This window comes from Sapajus apella, unplaced genomic scaffold (assembly GCF_009761245.1).
Source record: "Sapajus apella isolate SASKATOON/1434 unplaced genomic scaffold, GSC_monkey_1.0 scaffold36, whole genome shotgun sequence".
Lineage (NCBI taxonomy): Eukaryota > Metazoa > Chordata > Mammalia > Primates > Cebidae > Sapajus > Sapajus apella.
In genome coordinates this window covers 31249238-31268971 of record NW_022436976.1, presented here as the reverse complement: position 1 = coordinate 31268971, position 19734 = coordinate 31249238, and the positions used below count along the sequence as shown (strand labels likewise).

The 19734-nt window shown below is 48.9% G+C and overlaps 1 protein-coding gene across 4 annotated transcripts in view; it reads left to right on the top strand.

Moving 5' to 3' along the window:
- Positions 1-19734, top strand: part of ACOT11 (acyl-CoA thioesterase 11) — a 57899-nt gene that overhangs the window by 4700 nt on the left and 33465 nt on the right. Inside the window, exon 1 of one of the 4 annotated variants that reach the window (XM_032296885.1) lies at positions 8797-9119. The exons of the other annotated variants lie outside the window; for them this stretch is intronic. The gene's annotated coding sequence lies outside the window, so the exon portion shown is untranslated. Of the gene's footprint in view, positions 1-8796; positions 9120-19734 lie in introns of those variants that run through there. 4 annotated transcript variants of the gene reach the window in all.

The following is a 19734-nucleotide window of genomic DNA, read 5'->3' as shown; positions in this document are numbered from 1 at the left end:
TTTTTTTTTGAGACAGAGTCTTACTCTGTTGCCCAGGCTGGAGTGCAGTGGTATGATTTTGGCTCACGGCAGCCTCGGCTGCCCTGATTCAAGTGATTCTCTTGCCTCAGCCTGCTGAGTAGCTGGGATCAGAGGTGCCCGCCACCACGCCCAGCTAATTTTTATATTTTAGGTAGAGATGGGGTTTCACCATGTTGGCCAGGCTAGTCTCAAATTCCTGACCTCAGGTGACCCACCAGCCTCAGCCTTCCAAAGTGTTGGGATTACAGGCGTGAGCCACCTCGCCCTGCCCACTCTTAATCTATCTGGAGGATTCTTTTTTTTCCCTCTCCAAAATTTTATTTTAACATACATAGCATAAAGGAATGATTACCCCATTAAAAAAATTTTAAATGGGCCTGGCATGGTGGCTTATGTCTATAATTCCAGCACGTCAGGAGACTGAGGCAGGTGGATTGTTTGAGGTCAGGAGTTTGAGACCAGCCTGGCCAACATGGAGAAACCCTGTCTCTACTAAAAATACAAAAATTAGCCGCATGTGCTTGCTTAAACCTGGGAGGCGGAGGTCGCAGTGAGCCAAGATCGCACCACTGCACTCCAGCCTGGGTGATGGAGCAAGACTCTGTCTCAAAAAAAATTTCTTTTTCTAAATGGATGGATAACATTCTCTGTTTTTATCATGTGCAACATGATGTTTTAAAGTATGTGTACATTATGTTATGATTAAATCTAACTAATTAACAAATGAATTATGTCACATAGTTTCCATTGTTTTGGTGACAGTGCAGAACAGCCACTCTGCATTTTCAAGAATACAATATATTGTCACGAACTACGTCCCCTTACTGTATAATAGGTCTCTTGAAATTTATTCCTCCTATCTGTAATTACGCATCCTCTGACCAAGATCTCTCCATTCCCCCTAACAACCCTTGCCTCTGAAAGCAGCATTGTACTCTATTTCCATGAAATCAACTTTTTAAGATTCACATCTGAGTGAGGTCATGTGGTGTTTGTCTGTCTGTGCCTGGCCCTTATTTCATTTAACATAACATACTCCAGGGGCGATGGCTGATGCCCATAATCCCAGTGCTTTGAGAGGCTGAGATGGATGGATGGCTTGAGCTCAGGACTTTGAGGCCAGCCTGGGTAACATGGCAAAACCTCACCTATACAAAAAAAAGCACTAAAATTGCTGGGTGTGATGGCATGGGCCTGTAGTCCCAGCTACTTGGGAGGCTAAGGTGGGAGGATGGCTTGAGCCCAGGAGGGGGAGGCTGCTGTGAGCTGAAGTTACTGCATTCCAGCCTGGGAAAAAGAGCCAGACCCTGTCACACACAAAAACAAAAACAAAGACAAAAGAAAACAAACAAACAAAAAAGCCACCATAACATACTCCAGGTTCATCCATATTGCTGCAAATTGCAGGACTTTATTTTATTTTTATGGCCGAATAGTATTCCATAGTGTATAGACACTACATTTTTTTTCTTTTTTTGAGATGGAGTCCTGCTCTGTCACCCAGGCTGGAGTACAGGGGTGCAATTATGGCTCACTGTAGCCTTGAACTCCTGGGCTCAAGCAAGCCTCCTGCCTCAGCCACCTGAGTAGCTGGGAGTTAGAGGTGTGCACCACTGTGCCCAGCTTTTTTTTTTTTTTTAAGTTTTTATAGAGATGGGTTCTCTCTACGTTGACCAGGCTGATCTTGAACTCCTGGCCTCAAGCTATCTTCTCCCCTTGGTTTCCCAAAGTGCTGGGATTGCAGGTTTGAGCCCCCACAACCGGCTTTGTACTGCATTTAAAAAATCCATTCATCCACTGATGGACACTTAGTTGGTTCCATATCTTGGCTACTGTGAAGAGTGCTGCATTAAACATGGGAGTGCAGGTATCTCATCAACATACTGATTTCATTTCCTTTGGATATATACCCAGTCGTGGGACTGCTAGATCATCATTCTATTTTTATTTTTTTGAGGAACCTCCATACTGTTTTCCATAATGACTGTACCAATTTACATTCCCATCAACAGTGTCAAAGGGTTGCCTTTTCCCTAAGCCCTTGCCAACACATATTGTCTGCTGGTTTATTGATGGTAGCCATTCTGACAGGTGTGAGGTGCTATTTCATTGTGGTTTTGATTTGCATTTCCATGTGGATTAGTGATGTTGACCATTTTTTTCATATACTTGTCGGACATTTGTATATCTTCTTTTGAGAAATGCCTATTCAGGTCTTTTGCCAGTTTTATTTATTTATTTTTGCTATTGAGTTGTTTTGGTTTTTCATATATTTTGGGTGTTAACCTATTGTCAGATGCATAGTTTGCAAATATTTTAAGGTAGTGTCTTAACTCTGTTGACTGTTTCCTTTGCTGTGCAGAAGTGCTTTAGTATAAAGAAATCACATCGGCTAGGTGCAGTGGCTCACGCTTGTAATCCCAGCACTTTGGGAGGCTGAGGTGGGTGGATCCCCTGAGGTCAGGAGTTTGAGACCAACCTGACCAATATGGAGAAACCCCATCTCTACTAAAAATAAGAAATTAGCTGGGCATGGTGATGCATGCCTATAATCCCAGCTACTTGGGAGGCTGAGGCAGAAGAATCACTTGAACCTCAGAAGCAGAGGTTTCGGTGAGCCAATATCGCACCATTGCACTCTAGCCTGGGCAACAAGAGTGAAACTTCATCTCAAAAAAAAAAAAAAAAAAAAGAAATTACATATGTTTTTGCTTTTGTTCCCTGTGCTTTTGAGCCCTTATCCAAAAATGCTTACCTAGCACAATGTCATGAAGTGTTTCCCTTATGTTTTCTTCCAGCGGTTTCATAGTTTTGGGATCTTACATTTAAGTCTTTAATTCATTTTGAGTTGATTTTTGTATACAGTGAGAGATAAGAGTCTAATTTCATTTTTCTATATGTGGGTATCCAGTTTTCCCAACATCAATTATTGAATAGACTGTCCTTTCCCTAATGTGTGTTCTGGTACCTTTGTTAAAAATCAGTTGGCTGTAAATGTGTAGATTTATTTTGGGGCTCTCTATTCTGTTCCATTGGTTTATTTGTTTGTTTTTATCCCAATACCATACTGTTTCGATTAATGTAGCTTTGCAGTATATTTTGAAATCAGGTAGTATGATCCTTTGGCTCTGTTCCTTTTGCTCAACATTGCTTTGACAGTTTGGGGTCTTTCACGGTTCCATATGAATTTTAGGCTTGTTTTTTCTATTTCTGTGAAGAATGTCATTGGCACTTTGATAGGGATTACATTGAATCTGTAGATCACTTTGAGTAGTATGGACATTTTAACATTAATTCTTACAATCCATGAACATGGGATCTTTTCATTTATATCTCCTTCAATTTCTTTCATTAATGCTTTATAGTTTCCATTGTAGATATCTTTTTTTTTTTTTGAGACTGAGTCTCACTGTGTTGCCCAGGCTGGAGCACAGTGGTGCGATCTTGGCTCAGCTCACTGCAACCTCTGCTTTCTGGGTTCAAGTGCTTATCCTGCCTCAGCCCCCTGAATAGCTGAGATTACAGGTATATGCCACCACACCTGGCTAATTTTTGTATTTTTAGTAGAGAGAGTTTCACCATGTTAGCCAGGCTGGTCTTGAGCTCCTGACCTCAGGTGATCTACCCACTTTGGCCTCCCAAAGTGCTGAGATTACAGATGGGAGCCACCGCACCTGGCCTTCATTGTAGAGATCTTTTATCTCCTTTATTTATTTTGTAAGAGACCTTATTTCCCTCTGTTACCCAGGTTGGAGTGCAGTGGTATGATCATCGCTCACTGCAGCTATGAATTCCTGGGCTCAAACGATCCTTCCACCTCAGCCTCCCAAGTAGAATGAGTAGACTGAGAATACAGGCATGTGCCACCACACCTGGCTATTTTTTTTTTTTTAATTTTTTTTAAAAAATTTACTTTTTATTTACCCATGTGCACACTGAAAATTTGTTTTTTTAAGAGATAGAGTCTTGCTATGTTGCCCAGGCTAGTCTAAAAAGGTTGGGCTCAAGCAATCCTCCCACCTCAGCCTCCTGAGTAGCTGGAATTACAGGCATGAGCCACCACTCCTGGCTTTTAACCTCCTTGGTTAAATTTATTCTCAGGTATTTTATTTTCTTGGTAGCTATTGTAAATGGGATTGCTTTCCAGATTTCTTTTTCAGATAGTTTGCTATTAGTATATAGAAAGACTACTGACTTTTGTATGTTGATTTTGTATCCTGCAACTTTACTGAATTTATTATTCTTACCAGTTTTTTTTTCCTACTAGTTTTAGTGGAGTCTTTAGGGTTTTCTATATATAGGATTATGACATCTGCAAATAGGGACAATTTGACTTCCTTCTTTCCAATTTGGATGCCCTTCATTTCTCTCTCTTGCCTAATTGCTCTGGCTAGAACTTCCAGTACTATGTTGGATATAATTGGTGAAAGAGGGCATCTTTGTTTTATTCTAGGTCTTACATGAAAAGTCCTCCTGTTCAGTGGAGGACTCTTCTTCATCCTTCAAAACCCAGCTCAGCTATCATTTTCCCTTTGAGTCCTCATCTTGCCCGTCCCTAGAGTTAATGATGCTTCCTCAGGATGTGGTACACACTTCACTTGTTCCCTCCACAGGTACTCACTGTACTGGGGGATTAACAGGTAGCAGGCAATGCAGCCTGTCTCCTGGAGCTGACAGCTAGTGCAGGAGAGATAGGGAGAAGCTATTCAAATCAGCAGTGATGAAAATCTGCAGTAAGTGCTGTGAATAGTAGCCATGAAAGTAAATGCCACACAAGTGCTAGCTGTATGCCATGCCTGCATTAACTCATTTATTCCTTTTAACAACTCTGTGAAGTGGGTAATTGTGCCTGTATTAAAGATGAAACTGAAAGAGACAGGTTAAGTAATTCGCCTGAGGTCACACAGCCAGTAAGTAGCATTGCTGATATTAAATTGAGACGGTCTGGAGAACAAGGAACTGTGAGAGAATAAGGGGGTCGAGGGAGAGCTGTCTGAGCGGATGACAGCTGAGCAGAAACCTAGCAGCTGAGAAGGCAGCCTGGGTGAGGTCTAGGGGAAGAGCATTCCAGCTCTTCCATTTGCCAAGGGGACAGCATCCGTTTGCAGTCTCCAAGGTTGGGGTGAGCTTGATGCATCTGAGCAGCTGAATAGGGGCCCAGCAGCCCCTGTTGCTCACTCCTCACTCCGCTTGGAGTGGAGGAAGCAAAGGGAACAGCTGGCAGAGGCTGAGGGGAGGCTTTCAGGACCTGCAGGCTGGGGGTCCAGGCCTTGCAGGCTGAGTTTGGGCTTTCAAGAGCCGTGAGTTGTGTTGTCCTGTCTACCTGTGAGAGCCATGAGCGCTCTCTGGTCCTCAGGATTAGTGCCAAGGTATGCAGTCCCTGCACGCTGGGCTCACCGACCCAGGAAAACACATCATCTTGGTTCCTCTTCTCTATGTGGCCAGCACCTTGAAGGTCTCAGCTGCCTCCCCATTCACCCCGACTCCTCACAACAGGGAAGTGGGTGAAAGGCTCAGCCCCCAGGACAGATGGGGCACAGAGAAGTGAGGTGATGTGCCTGGGTTCGCATAGCTGACGAGACTCAGAGCTCCCATCTGCTAGACTGGGTCCCCTTTTCCAGCCCTTGTCTTGGCTAGGGGGGTATCTGGAACTTCTGTTCACCCAGAAAGTGGCCTCACTGTTGCACGTGGGCCCACCCCATCCCAGCCTCCTCTGCCCACCCTCACACACTGACAGTGTAAATTCAGGGTCCCAAGCTGAGGTGACCCCACCCCCCACACCTCAGGGTTGAGGGAGGCTGCCCACTGCCCCTCACCTGTGCCTGGGCTGGAGCGGGGCCAAGCTGGCATCCTGGGAGCCTTTGGAGAGCTGCTCATCGCTCGGCCAGACGACCAAAAGGGTCCTGCCTTAGAGGCACTAACTCACCTCACCTCTGCGGGCATCCGTTTCCTCATATGAACCAGGTCTCTCCCTGCAGGTCATGCCAAATTGTTGGCAGGATTAGAGATGTTGAAAATGTAGAACTTGGCACATAATTGGCCATGGTGAATATTTGTTCCTTTTTTTTGTTGTTAACTTCAGTTTTCTCAGTGGTTCAATGGCAGGGTCAGTTGGCCAGATGAGATAGTGAAAGCGAACTTTTCTGTTGAGGACCTGCTAAGTGTCAGGCATATTTAAACTTCCCAACAGCTTTGTAAGGCTGCTGGTATTTATCTGGCTTTACAAATTAGAAAACCAAGGCTCTGGTATGAAGCCACTTTGGTCTAGTTGGAGAATTCAAAGCCTTGTCTGACCTCAAGCTCCAGCTAGGCAGGGGCCCTCTGTGCTGTGGCTTTTCTCCTTGTCCTAGGCTGACCTGGCTGAGCCAAGGAACCGACACCTCTGCCTTATGCCTGCTCTGTCCCGTGGCTCCAGGGACAGATGGTGCTGCTGGCTGGGTCCTCTGCCAGCTCCCTGGCTGCAGGCCTGTGTGCTCCTGCCATTCCCAGGGGCAGCTTTGCAAGTAGGAGGTGACATTTGGGCAGTGATGGTCTGGGGCAAGCCAGAGTCTGACACTTTGGGGACATAGGGATGAGCCAGATTAGACCTGTCCTCAGATGCCCTCAGGTTGATGGAGAGTCAGAGAGAGCAAGGATGTGACAGAGGGAAGCACCAAGATAGCCCCTCACCAGCCCAGTGGTCAGGGTGGGCTCCCTGGAGGAGGTGATGGGTTAGGCTGGCCCTAAAAGCTTTTCTGGGTTAAGAAGCATGATCTAGGCAGAGGCACCTGTATGTGAGAGGTGTGAAGGAGCCAGGTCCACAGAGGAATGAGGAGGGAATTAAGGGCACCCTCCCTGACCCCCTTGTCCATGTAATATGTATATCCTGCCTAGGGCTTCTTCAGTAGTAATAATTTGTCCTCAGCAAATGATACATTAACTAATTGATGTCAGTGGACATGAATTATTAAGCATCTGTTTTTGTTTTCTCCAGACAAGGTCTTTCCTTGTTTTGCAGTGGTGCGATCATAGCTCACCGCAGCCTTGAGCTCCTGGGCTTAAGTGATCTTCCTGCTGTAGTTTGTCATCTCAACCTCTCAAGTAACTGGTACTACAGACATATACCTGACCTAGTGACCAAAAGAACAACGTGTCAACTACGCTTGGCTAATTTTTCTTTTTTTTTGAGACAGAGTCTCACTCTGTTGCCCAGGCTGGAGTATAGTGGTGTGATCTTGGCTCACTGCAACCTCTGCCTCTTGGGTTCAGGCAGTTCTCCTTCCTCATCCTCCCGAGTAACTGGGATTATAGGCGCCTGCCACCATGCCTGGCTAATTTTTGTATTTTAATAGAGATGGGGTTTCATCATGTTGACCAGGCTGGTCTAAAACTCCTGACCTCAGGCAATCTGCCCACCTTGGCCTCCCAAAGTGCTGGGATTAAAGGTGTGAGCCACCATGCCTGGATACTCAGCTAATTAAAAAAAGAAAATTTCTTCTAGAGATGGGGTTTCGTCATGTTGCCCAGGCTGGTCCTGAACTCCTGGCCTCAAGTGATCCTTCTGCCTTGGCCTCTGAAAGTGCTGGGATTATAGGTGTCAGCCACTGCACCTGGTTTAAGCATCTTTTGGAGAGGCAGTCCAGTGAGTAGAAAGAGCTTTGGGGCTGGGTGGAGTGGCTCATTCATGCCTGTAATCCCAGCACCTTGGGAGGCTGAGGCGGGTGGATCACGAGGTCAGAAGTCCGAGACCAGCCTGGCCAAGATGGTGAAACCCTGTCTCTACTAAAAATACAAAAATTAGCCAGGTGCAGTGGAAGGTGCCTGTAATCTCAGCTACTCCAGAGGCTGAGGCAGGAGAATGGCTTGAACCTGGGCGGCAGAGGTTGCAGTGAGCCAAGATTGCTCCATTTGCACTCCAGCCTTGGTGACAGAATGAGACTCTGTCTCAAAAAAAAAAAAAAAAAAAAAAAAAAGAGCAAGCTTTGGTATTGAGAAAAGCAAAATCTCAGCTCCATCGCTCACAGGCAGAGTGCCCTTGGACAAGTCTTTTATAACCCAAGCCTCAGTGCCCTTTTCTGTGCAGGAGGAATAATTGCCCCTCACAGGGTTTTGGTGAGGATGGACAATATTTTGGATACAAAGCAATTTTATATAATGTATAGAAAGGCCTGAAACTTAGTAGGTGCTTAGTAAGGATGCACCAGGATTCCAGAGACACATGAGACACAGCCCTTGTCCTAAAGGAGTTTCTTATTACCATATGTGTGTATTATTTTACCGTCTAGAAAGCTCCATGGGCCAGGCGAAGTGGCTCATGCCTATGGTTCCATCACTTTGGGAGGCCGAGGCAGGAGGATCCCTTGAGCCCAGGAGTTCCAGACCATCCTTGGCAACATGGACTTTGTCTTACTAAAAATGAAATGTAAAAAATTAGGCTTGGTGTGGAGGCTGAGGTCTGTAATCCCAGCACTTTGGGCATGGAGGCTCGTGCCAGTAATCCCAGCTATTTGGGAGGCTGAGGCAGGAGAATCGGTTGAACCTGGGAGGCAGAGATGGCAGTGAGCTGAGGCTGTTCCACTGCACTCCAACCTGGGCAACAAAGCGAGACTCCATCTCAAGAAAAAAAAAGTAGCCAGGTGTGGTGGTGCATGCCTGTAGTCTCAGCCACTCGGCTACTCAAAGGGCTGAGGTGGGAGGATTGCTTGAGCTTGGGAGGTAGAGGCTGGAGTGAGCCATGATGGCGCCACTGCACTCCAGCCTGGGTGACAGAACAACACCCTGTCTTCAAAAGAAAAAAGGAAAAAAAAGAGAGCTGTGTGCAGCTTTACCTCGTCTGTTATTTGGAAGCGTGGTGGGTCGGCGCTTGGCTAACAGCACCTGGGCTGTGACCCAGAGAGGCTGACGGTCAGGTTGCTTGCTGGGGTGGGGAATCTCAGGTTTCTCCACTCCTTGGCATTGTCCTCTACAGTAGGCTGTGATCTGCCCTGAGGGTGTGGCCCTGCCCAGGTGTGGCCATGTCCCAGACCTGGACTGGGTCAGAGGTCGGAAGGGGAGTGGCCCTGTGCCTCCCTTAAGCAGCCTCTGGTTTCCAGCTCCACACCTGGGCTGAGCTGAAGCAGGTGGGTCTGAGTTTTCTTTTGATCCTTTAGGGAGGGTGTGGAGGGACCCAATTCATCTTTTTCTCCTCCAGGGATACAGCCCCGGAGTGGTGGGAGGGACGAGTGGGAGGTCTGAAGCCGGAAGACTCTGGCTGGTTCCTGACCGGCTCTCTTCCCCAGCCTCAGCTTCCTCATTCATAACACAGGGATGTGGGGGGTGGTAATGGTCCCTCTCACTGGAGCCTGCTTCATGCCAGGTAGCATAATGCCATGGCAGGCATTACAGAGAAAGCGTGTTAAGAGATCAGATCTGTAGGTGTGCCTACAGGCTTTGAGAGCAGGGCGAACATGGGAGAGGAAGGGGCTCAAGCATTAAATAACTTTGCAGGCAGGGGAGGAACCCTCTCTGAAGAGAGCCCGAGGGGAAAAGCACCCCTGCCTCTCGGCACCCTCTTCCCCCCACGCCACCCCAGGCCCTCCCAGGTCTCTGAGTTTACTTGGTCCCCACCCTCCCCTCGCTTTTGATGACTGAATTAAAGCTTCCAGGCAGCAAGGCAAGGAGAAGGTGTGTCTGTGCAGACTGGTTCTCGGCTGGGCAAACAGGAAGGCAGGCCCTCTGGATGGGGAGTGGAGGCAGTGATACTGTTTACCTGGCAGACCCCGCTGCCCAGGTGGAATCCTCAGGTCAGAAGCCACTTCTCCAGTGAGCCCTTTTCCCACGGGCTCTGTTGCACAGAAGGTAGGAGTTCGGGAGGCAACTGAGCCAGGGTGTCCAAAGTCCCAGCCTGTGTATCAGAAGTCTCAGTTGTTGGGTGACCTGATCTCTCTCCAGCCGACATCCCCTCTGCTGCAGTCCTGCTAGGCTCTGGAGTCAGAAGGACCCAGGTGCAATCTCCTCTTTGCTTTTTACTGGCCAGGAGTGCACGGGTGGCCCTTTCCTTGTTCCCTGTCCATTTCCTTTGTCTCATCTATAAAATAAGGAATGAGGTTTCCTGCTTCAGAGTGAGAATTAAAGAGCCCACAAGAACGAGACCTTGCATACAGTAGGTGCATGATAAATAGCAGTCATAGATTTGCGGAGAGGGATCTTTGAGCTTCTGCGAAAGCAGTTCTTGGACAGCCCTGTCCTGTAGAAAGCTCTTTGTTTCAGTGGGCTCCCGCCTACAGGATCTGTCCTGGGATCAGATGAACAAACCAGCTCTAGTCTCTCCCAGCCTCTAGGCAAACAAAACCCCTTCCATCTGCTACCTTGTTTCATTGCACCCTTTTCCCACACAAAGTTTGGAAAGAGTTTTCTCTGTTCCCACTGCATTATCTCTCATCCTTTCCCTAATTCACTCTAACTGGACTCTTCTCTTCCCCTTCCCTCCCTCCTTCCTTCCTGTCAAAAATCAGTGATAGCTTGTTTCCCCATTTGCCTTGACTCAGAGCTCATGCACCAGGAGGGCCCCCTTGCCTCTGGAGACCCAGACTCTCCTGGGGTCCTCCCACCTTACTGATTGCTTCCTCACAGTCTCCTTTGCAGCCCTCTAAACAGGCGCAGTGGCTCACACCTGTAATCCCAGCACTTTGGGAGGCTGAGGTGGGTGGATCACTTGAGGTCAAGAGTTCGAGACCAGCCTGACCAACATGGTGAAACGCCATCTATACTAAAAATACAAAAATTAGCCAGGCATGGTGGCACACACCTGTAATCCCAGTTACTTGGGTGGCTGAGGCATGAGAATCACTTGAACCCAGGAGGTAGAGATTGCAGTGAGCCAAGATTGCACCATAGCACTCTAGCCTGGGTGACAGAGCAGGACTGTCTAAAAAAAAAAAAAAAAAAAAAAAAAAAAAAAAAAAGCCGAGGGTGAATGTCTCTGTCAAACCATCTCCTTGGATGATGTCTGTTCTAGTTACTGTGGCTGGATAACAAACTATCCTGAATCTTAGTAGCTTAAAGCAACAACTGTTTTATTACATCTTCTGATTTTGTGGGTCAGGAATTCTGGCAGGGCTGGGTTGGGTGGTTCTTCTGCTCTTCGTGGCATTGATGGGGGCTGCTTGGTGGCACTTAGCTGGTGGATGGGCTGAACTGGGAGCTCCATGATTGCTTCACTGGCACCTCAGTGGGGATGGCTGGAAGGTTGGGCTTAGCTAGGACTGTCATTTGGAGCACCCACGTGTGGCCTTTTCAATATGATGGTTTTGGGATAGTTAGATTTCCTACTTGGCAGCTGGTTCTACCAGAGCAAGAGTTCTAAGAGGCCTGGGGGGAAGCTGCAAGGTGTGTCGTGTTCTAGTCTCAGAGTCACTGTTAAAATGTCACTAAAAGTGACTCAGATTTAAGAGGAGGAGGAGTAGCAAAAAATGGGCAACCTTCTTTCATTTACCACAAGGTCTCAAAATCCTGTGTATCTTAAATACCCATCTATGTTAGTGTCTCCAGGTGTAATCTCTTCTCCAGTGAGCTCCAGGCCTGAGTTCCTTGGTTTCCCTCTTTATATATACATATTTTTTGAGATGGAGTCTCGTCCTGTTGCCCAGGCTGGAGTGCAATGGCACGATCTTGGCTCACTGCAACCCCTGCCTCCCGGATTCAAGTGATTCTCCTGCCTCGGCCCCCTGAGTAGCTGGGATCATAGTCGTGTGCCACCATGCCTGGCTAATTTTGTATTTTTAGTAGAGACGGGGTTTCACTATGTTGGCCAGGCTGGTCTTGAACTCCAGGCCTCAGGTGATCTGCCCACCTCAGCCTCCCAAAGTGCTGGAATTACAGGTGTGAGCCACTGTGTCTGGCAGTGGGAGTTTTTAAAAAGATCAATGTTGATTCCCAGCCAGAATCCGCCCCTTCCTAACCTTGTCCACTCCTTTGAGGTCTTGGTTTTACACTTTACTAGGCTTCTTTCTGTCCTCTGATCCAGCCAGCCCATGGATTTGCAGCTGGAGGCCTGACGCCCAGGCCACACGCAGCCTGGCCCCCTCATTGTCCCTCCGATAGCTTGGTTGTCATCCTGAGTCACTCCTTGTTTCCCACTTCACAGTATTGGGGCTCATGCTGCCTACCAAGTCCCAGCCTCAGGCTGTCTCCTCCCTGCCATTGAGTCATTTGGTCACCCCCCTCACCCCTCATCACAAGTGAAGACTTCAGCAGCCACAGGGTGCCCATTTAATTGTCTTTGTTGAGTTTGTGGACAGATGAAATAATAAGGCTGTTTTCCCATAAACAACTATTAATCTAGACCCACCCCAGCATGCATACAACTTAAAAAAGTGATAGCAACTGAAAAGCTTAAATGCAGGTTGACAGAATGAGTCTCTTTCATTTTCATCTGCCTGGTTTTAAGTTTATACGTTACAACCTTACAAGTGGCCATCGAGGACCAGGTGTATCTTCAGGTAAGCCATTTGATCACATGTTGAATGGAGCAGGTACATGTGGTACCTAGTTGGAGTCAGCTCTCAGGCCCCACTGAGCACTTACAATGTTCTGGGTCTATGCAAATGCAAAATATGCAAAATATGTCCATTCCTAACCAGTGGTCTACTCCTGTGTGCCCGGCATGCATTGTACGCAGTGAACCCGAGCTGGTTTCTAGTGATCATTGCCTTCTATTCCAATAATCCATTTGCCTCTTGAGATGTCTTGAGCCTCTTGGGGGCCTGCGAAATGCAAAGGCTTCCCAGCAGCTGTGGAGTCTGCTTAGACCGTGTGTGGATGTCTGTGGGAGGCCTCAAGGAGTGCCATAGACTCTGTCCCGTTCAACATCTTGATTTTCAGCTGAAATGAACTGTGAACCAATGAACTCTGTCTTGGTAGAGAGAGCATGTGTTCAACTGGCAGTGCCAGGAGGGAAAGCAAGTGCCATTGGCATGGCCCAGGGCTGAAAGGCTCCACCTGACCCCCACTGCTCTGCAAAGGCCACCTGGCCGGTCACAGCACTTACCCGTGGGGCCTGTGTAGGCCCTTCCTCACTAGAATGGTTTCCTGGGTCTTTCTACAACACCTTGGCTTTTTTTTTTTTTTTAGACAGAGTCTTGCTCTCTTGCCCAGGCTGAAGTGCAATGGCGTTATCTCAGCTCACAGTAACCTCTGTCTCCTGGGTTCAAGCAATTCTCCTGCCTCAGCCTCCTGAGTAGCTGGGATTACAGGTGCCTGCCACCACACCTTAATTCTGAAGGAGGCATATGAATCAGCTAAATGAATCAGGCCCAGGCTGGAGTACAGTGGCACCATCTCAGATCACTACAAACTCCACCTCCCAGCTTCAAGCAATTGTCCTGTCTCAGCCTCCCGAGCAGCTGGGATTACAGGCATGAGCCAACATGCCCGGCTAATTTTTGTATTTTTAGTAGAGACAGGGTTTCACTACATTGGCCAGGCTGGTCTTGAACTCCTGACCTTAGGTGATCCACCTGCTTCAGCCTCCCAAAGTGCTGGGTTTACAGGCCTGCCTTGGCTTTTTAACAACATGAAGGGTTGCAGTTTTGGGCACTTATGAGTCGGATCCTGTTCTAAGTACTTTATGTGTATATTCTCATTGAATCCTAACTATGGTACTCTCTCTCTCTCTCTCTTTTTAAGAGACAGGGTCTCACTCTGTCATCCAGGCTGGGTAACTATGATATTTTTATTCCCATTTTACAGATATGGATGCTGAGGTTCAGAATGGCTCAGGTAAATGGCTTAGGGTTATCTAGCCAGAGAGTCGGAAGCCCCTGGGCTGCTGCCCTCTTTGCCAGCCCCCATGCCTTCCTGTTTTTTTCCTTTCTTCTCTCTTTCTCTTGACACTTCTCATTATTTCACTAAACCTTCCTGTAGGCTCAAATTCCTCTGAGACAGTGTTGGAAAATCCGGTGATGGGATTGGAATTGGGCAGGTCTGATAGGGCTACTTTGTAGCCAGAGAGCTTGAGGCTGAAGGCGGCACGTGGAGTGTGGATGGTGCCCTGGAGAGAGTTGCTGGCACACCTGCTGAGTCAGCCATCTCTGCCAGGGACTAGGCTGTGCTCAGCTCTGGACCTCCTGATGCCCAGATTTGGCAGCTTGGGCCTTAGAAGCAGCCCCACTGCTCGGTGTTCCTCTGCTAAGCCTTGTTCTGAGGCTTTCTCTGCAACACCTGCAGTTTAAGGGAATGCATTCAGTGAGCAGAATCACAGCTCCTCTCCCACCACTCCGCTCTGCTTAGGAATGTTTTCTTGAACTCTCCTGGGAAAATGAAGGCGTTCTTGCGTTGTGCAAGGGGAGGCTGGGTAAGGTGGGAAGGGAGAGAGCAAGAGCATAACAGGCCTGGGCAGGCAGGAGGGCCCTGGGAACCATCTGGGGCCTCGGGGGAGAGGGGGATGCAGAGTGGGGAGGGGCTGCCGGAGGGACTGGGAGAAGGGGCCCCGCTTTCTGGGGAGCAAGAGGACATCATCCCCCAGCAGGAGGGGCCTGCAGGACCCTGGAGCAGCCGCTGGGGCCTTGAAGGGCCCACTGGGCCGCTGGCTTCCTGGGACAGGACGTCCTGGCTGCAGCCAGAATTTCGCCAGGCAGGTGCAGCTCAGGCAGGAGGAACGTATGCAGTGCGGGGGAGGGTGGAGGGGCCTCTCCTCCCTGCCTGCTCGCCTCTCTTCTGTCTTGCTCTGTTCCCTGCCGGCCTCTATTTTTCTCTCGCTCTGACCTCTGCATTGTTCCTTCCCTCCTGTCTTTGCCGCCTTTCCTTTCTCTCTGACTCTGGTTTTCTGTGTCCCCCTTCCCCTTTCTCCTTTCCCTCTGCTCTCTCTCCTTCTCTCTCTCTTGCCCTCCTGAAGGAGAACTGTGATGCTGTAGCTGCTGTGCCCAGCTCCAGGGGAAACAGAGTTGCTTGCAGGATGGCAGGCCCAGGTCCATCGCCTGGCCGCCTGTTGCCATGGTGACCCAGAGGCAGCACAGGCAGCAGGCTTGGCTGTCTGGCAGGGAGGGCAGAAAGGGCTCTGAGGAGGAGAGAGGCCGGGTCTGTCCTTCACAGCCCCAGAATGGCCCACCCCGCTGTCAGGGCCTGTACCATGGGGGTGACGCCTGTGAACGTGGGTTCTGTACTGGGTGCTGTCAAAGCAGCTCCCCTGAGGGGTCACATGGATGGGGGTCATTCGTACTTGGGGTCAGACTGCCTGTGCTCTAATCCCTTCTGACCACTTTCTGGGGTCTGCTGGAGGAGGCGGGTGGGAGGTGGCAAATAGCCCTAAGGGAGAGAGCTGGTGGGTGGAACAGAGGGAAAGACAGGCAGATTTGCTGTTTAGCAGAAGGGTCTCCCTTGGAAGGAAGTGAGACCCCTGCCTCTGGGGGCAAACAGGCTCATGCTGGACAGCCACCAGAGGTGGTGTGGTGGCAGAGATTCCTGCACCTGAGAGACCCTATCTAGCTCAACGTGAGGTTTCCTTCCACTCTGAGAGCTGAGGATTTGCAAAGCACAGTTCTCAGCTCCCAGAAAGCTTATGATTTCCTCACTGACGGTGGCCCAGTGGGACAACGGTGTTCTAGAAAGTACCCTGACCCTGGACCATGCTGGAAAAGGGTACTGACACCATCGTGGCCTCCTGCAGAGGACATGAGGGTAGACAGGGAGGGGAGTTTCTGGGAAGTCCTGGTTACAGATATGGGTCCTGGCCTGGGATGCCTGGGTAAGGAAGGGCCTGTGGATGTCTCGGATGCCTGTGATACAGCGACAACTGGCCTGCCTGCCAGACAAGAGAGAGGCAGTTGTACAAAGTGGTCAAGCAGTCTCAGCTTTTGTGGTAAGCAGACTTGGGTTGACGTCCCAGCTCTGCCCTTTCCTGGCTGTGTGATTTTGCGTGTGTATATGTGCAAGTTACCTTTTCTGAGACTTTGTTTCCCCATCTGTAAAATGGGAATAATAACAACATTCAGCAATTAAGGCTGTGTGAAGATTAAAAGAGATAATGCATAAAAATGCTAAATGCAGGCCAGTGTGGCTCTCACCTGTAATCCCAACACTTTGGGAGGCCAAGGCGGGAGGGTCAATTGAGGCTAGGAGTTCAAGATCACCTTGGCCAACATGGTGAAACCCCATCTCTACTAAAAACACAAACAGTATCCAGGCATGGTGGTGCACACCTGTAATCCCAGCTACTCGGGAGGCTGAGGCAGGAGGTGGAGGTTGCAGTGAGCTGAGATTGCACCACTGCACCCTAGCCTGGGTGACAGAGTGAAACCGTCTCAAAAAAATGGTTGGGTGCGGTGACTCATACCTGTAATCCTAGCACTTTAGGAGGCCGAGGTGGGTGGATCACCTGAGGTCAGGAGTTCGAGACCAGCCTGACCAACATGGTGAAACCCCATCTCTACTAAATACAAAAAGAATTAGCTGGGTGTGGTGACTGTAATCCCAGCTACTTGAGAGGCTGAGGCAGGAGAATTGCTTGAACCCAGGAGGTGGAGGTTGTGGTGAGCTGAGATTGCGCCATTATACCCCAGCCTGGGCAACAGAGCCAGATTCCATCTCAAAAAAAAAAAAAAAAGTTCAGTACAGTGCTTGGCCATGTTAATTAAATATACAAGGGGGAATGATTGATTGTTCTCAATCTTACCTGCACACACACCCCTTTCAGTTCTATAAACTGAGGAAGCTGAGCCGGGAGAGGTTGAAACACTTGCTCCTATTCCATAGGTTGTTAGTTCTGGGCACACTGCAGGGACAGCACCCAAACAACACATAGAAGCTGAACCTGGCCCACCCAGCCTGGCCTCTGTCCCGCAGGTTCCTGTCCAGCTGCACACAGGGTCAGGCTCTGCACACACTCTGTAGCCCTCCCGCCCATTGGTGACATAGCAGATGTCCTAGGGAACTCCCTGTTCAGTGCCTGTCTCCCCATCTAGACCTTGGCTCTGTGAGGGTGGGGCTCAGGCTTGCCCACACTGCCTGCTCCCTGCAGGCCTGATTCAGTCTCTCAATAAGTGCTGGCGTAAAAGCCGGGCAGGGCCGTGGCAATTTACAAAGCTGTTCCTATGTTCCCTCCTTTGCACCTCACGAGAATCTGCAAAGTACTTAGGATTCCCATTTTACAGATGAGGAAACCGGTCTGTGGGGTGCTCACTTGTTGAATGAATGAATAGAAATGGGGAAGCAAGTTGCCCAGAGGCCTCCCCGCCATCCCCATCCCTCTCCCTGTACTGAGGGTGGGGCTGGGATTCAAATGCAGTCTACCTGTCTCCAGAACCCACTGTCCCCCAGCAACCCCTCTTTCCACATTTCTGTTTCCCAAAGTGAGAACAAAGGCTGCTGGAGTCTGGTTGTTCAGGAAAGACAAGTCCCCACGCAGCTCTCCAGCCTCCTTGACACTGCCCCCTCACATGTGCACGGAACTGTACACTTAGCCAGGGGCCTTTAGGTTCTCTCCTTTCATCCGCATACAGCTCTTGCACGGAGGTGGGTGGGAGTGCTTGTCCTTCTTTAACCAAGAAGGAAACAAGCTTCTCAATAACTTGCCCAAAGTCTGCCTAACTAAGCCCTTTCACTTAAGACCTTAGACAGAGAGCCCCCTGGGCCTCAGTTTCTCCACCTGTACAACCGAGCAGGTATAATCGGTCTTCAAAGCCCTACTCGCCTGGCGGTGCCAAGGAAAGGGCTGCAAGGTAGACAGAGGCAGGAGGCCGGCGCTGAAGCCCTGGCTGGGGACCTTGGCAGGACTTGAGACGTCTCTGAGTGTGGGTCCCCTGTGTACCTCACCAGTGATGGCACCTCAAATATTTGCTCCTGAGTCAAAAGAGAGGTGAAGGGGAAAGTATTCAGGAAATGCCCTTCCTACTCCCCCAGGCCCCTGGTGGTCACCTCTGGGACAGGGGCAGTTCTCAAAATGACCCACGGAGGGTAGGTGTCAGATTTCAGGCAAGGTTATTTTTACCCTGGGGGGTGGAGGGAGGCAGGTGACATTTGGGCTCACAGTTCTAGAGTGGGGTGAGGGGGTAGGGATGGGAGCAGGGCCTCTAGTGGAGAACCTTGTGGGACTTCAAGGTCCATATTCTCCTTGCTTGCATGGAGTGACACTAGTGAGAATTGGGAACCCACTGAAAAAAAACTCAAGCATTTGGTCCACAGCGAGCCAGGCTTTGTCCCCTCTGGGCCCTGGAGATACCAGAAGTAGAAAGAAAAGGTTCCTGCATTGTGGGTCTTCTGGTCTGGTGTCTATCAAATTATCCCACAACTAACTGAACCTTGTCACAATGGAGAGCATTATAGAGGTGAGGTACACGGGTTGGGGCGCTGAGGGATGAGGAACATTACAGAGGTGGCAGAGCAGGATGAGTACTCCAGGCAGAGGGAGTGGCATGGGCAAAGCCCCAGTGCTGGGAGGTGGCTGGGAGGTGGCAAGCTGCACATGAGGACCTGAAAGAAAGCCAGTGTGGCTGGATCACACCGTGGTGCTCTAGGGCCACCAGGGTCATGCCCGTTGTGTGTGCAGTAATGGAGCAATGCACCAAAACAGCAGGAACTGTAGCAGAGAACATTTCATAATCAAAAGGCAGCCAAACAAGGAGGTGGGAGAGAACCTCAAGTCCACCTCCCTGGCGAGTTTCACCCGCTGGGGTTTTTGCGGGAATTTGGAGGAGCTGGGGGTTGCTGATTGGCCGAGGAGTGAGGGGTGGAGTCATGGGACCAGGAGAGGAAGAAACTATATTCCTGTGTTGAGTTGCTTCTTTGGAGACAGTCTTTAGACTGGCTGGTGTCAGTGGACCCACTGAAATGCAGGATGTGGGGCGGGGTGCAGTGGCACACGCCTAGAATCCCAGCACTTTGGGAGGCTGAGGTGGGCGGATGGCTTGAGCTCAGAAGCTCAAGTCCAGCCTGGACAACAAAAAATTAGCTGGGCATGGTGGCATGTGCCTGTGGTCCCCGCAACTCTGGAGGCTGAGATGGGAGGATCACTTGAGCCTGGGAGGTGGAGGCTGCAGTGGGCTGAGATCACACCACTGTACCGGCCTAGGTGACGCAGCAAGATTCTTAAGAAAAAAAAAAAAAAAGCAAAACATGATATCGTAAATATCTCAAAATAGAAACCTTGAGGTTTATTATTATTATTATTATTATTATTGCTAGAGATGTCATCTGTAAAAGTTAGGACCTTGTGGCAGGGGCTATGCGACTTTTAAGCAGTAAGCAGCTATAAGAGAGTGGGCTGTAGGCAGGCAGGTTAATGCTGAGCTACGCTTTTCCTCACAGCTTATTTGGTTACAAACTTAGCAATTTAGCTTTATTAATGTTATTATCCCCATTTGACAGATGATAAAGATACATATATAGTATGTATGTATGTGTATATGTATATCACAGTTATGTGTATGATGTACGTATATATCACAGTTAACTCATCTATTCATTCATTAATGGATATTTGGGCTGTTTCTACCTCCTGCTTGCTGTGAATAGTGCTGTGTCTGGTATATTTCACTTAATATGTGTGTTTGAAGTTCATCTATGTTTTAGCATGTATCAGTACTTCATTTATTTTTATGTCTGAATAGCCATTCATTTGATAAAGATACATATATAGGTATACATATATCACAGTTATATGTACATATATGTGATATGTATATATATACACATATATATCACAGTTACATGTACATATCAAAGTTCCATGGATATTTGGGCTGTTTCTACATCTTGCTTGCT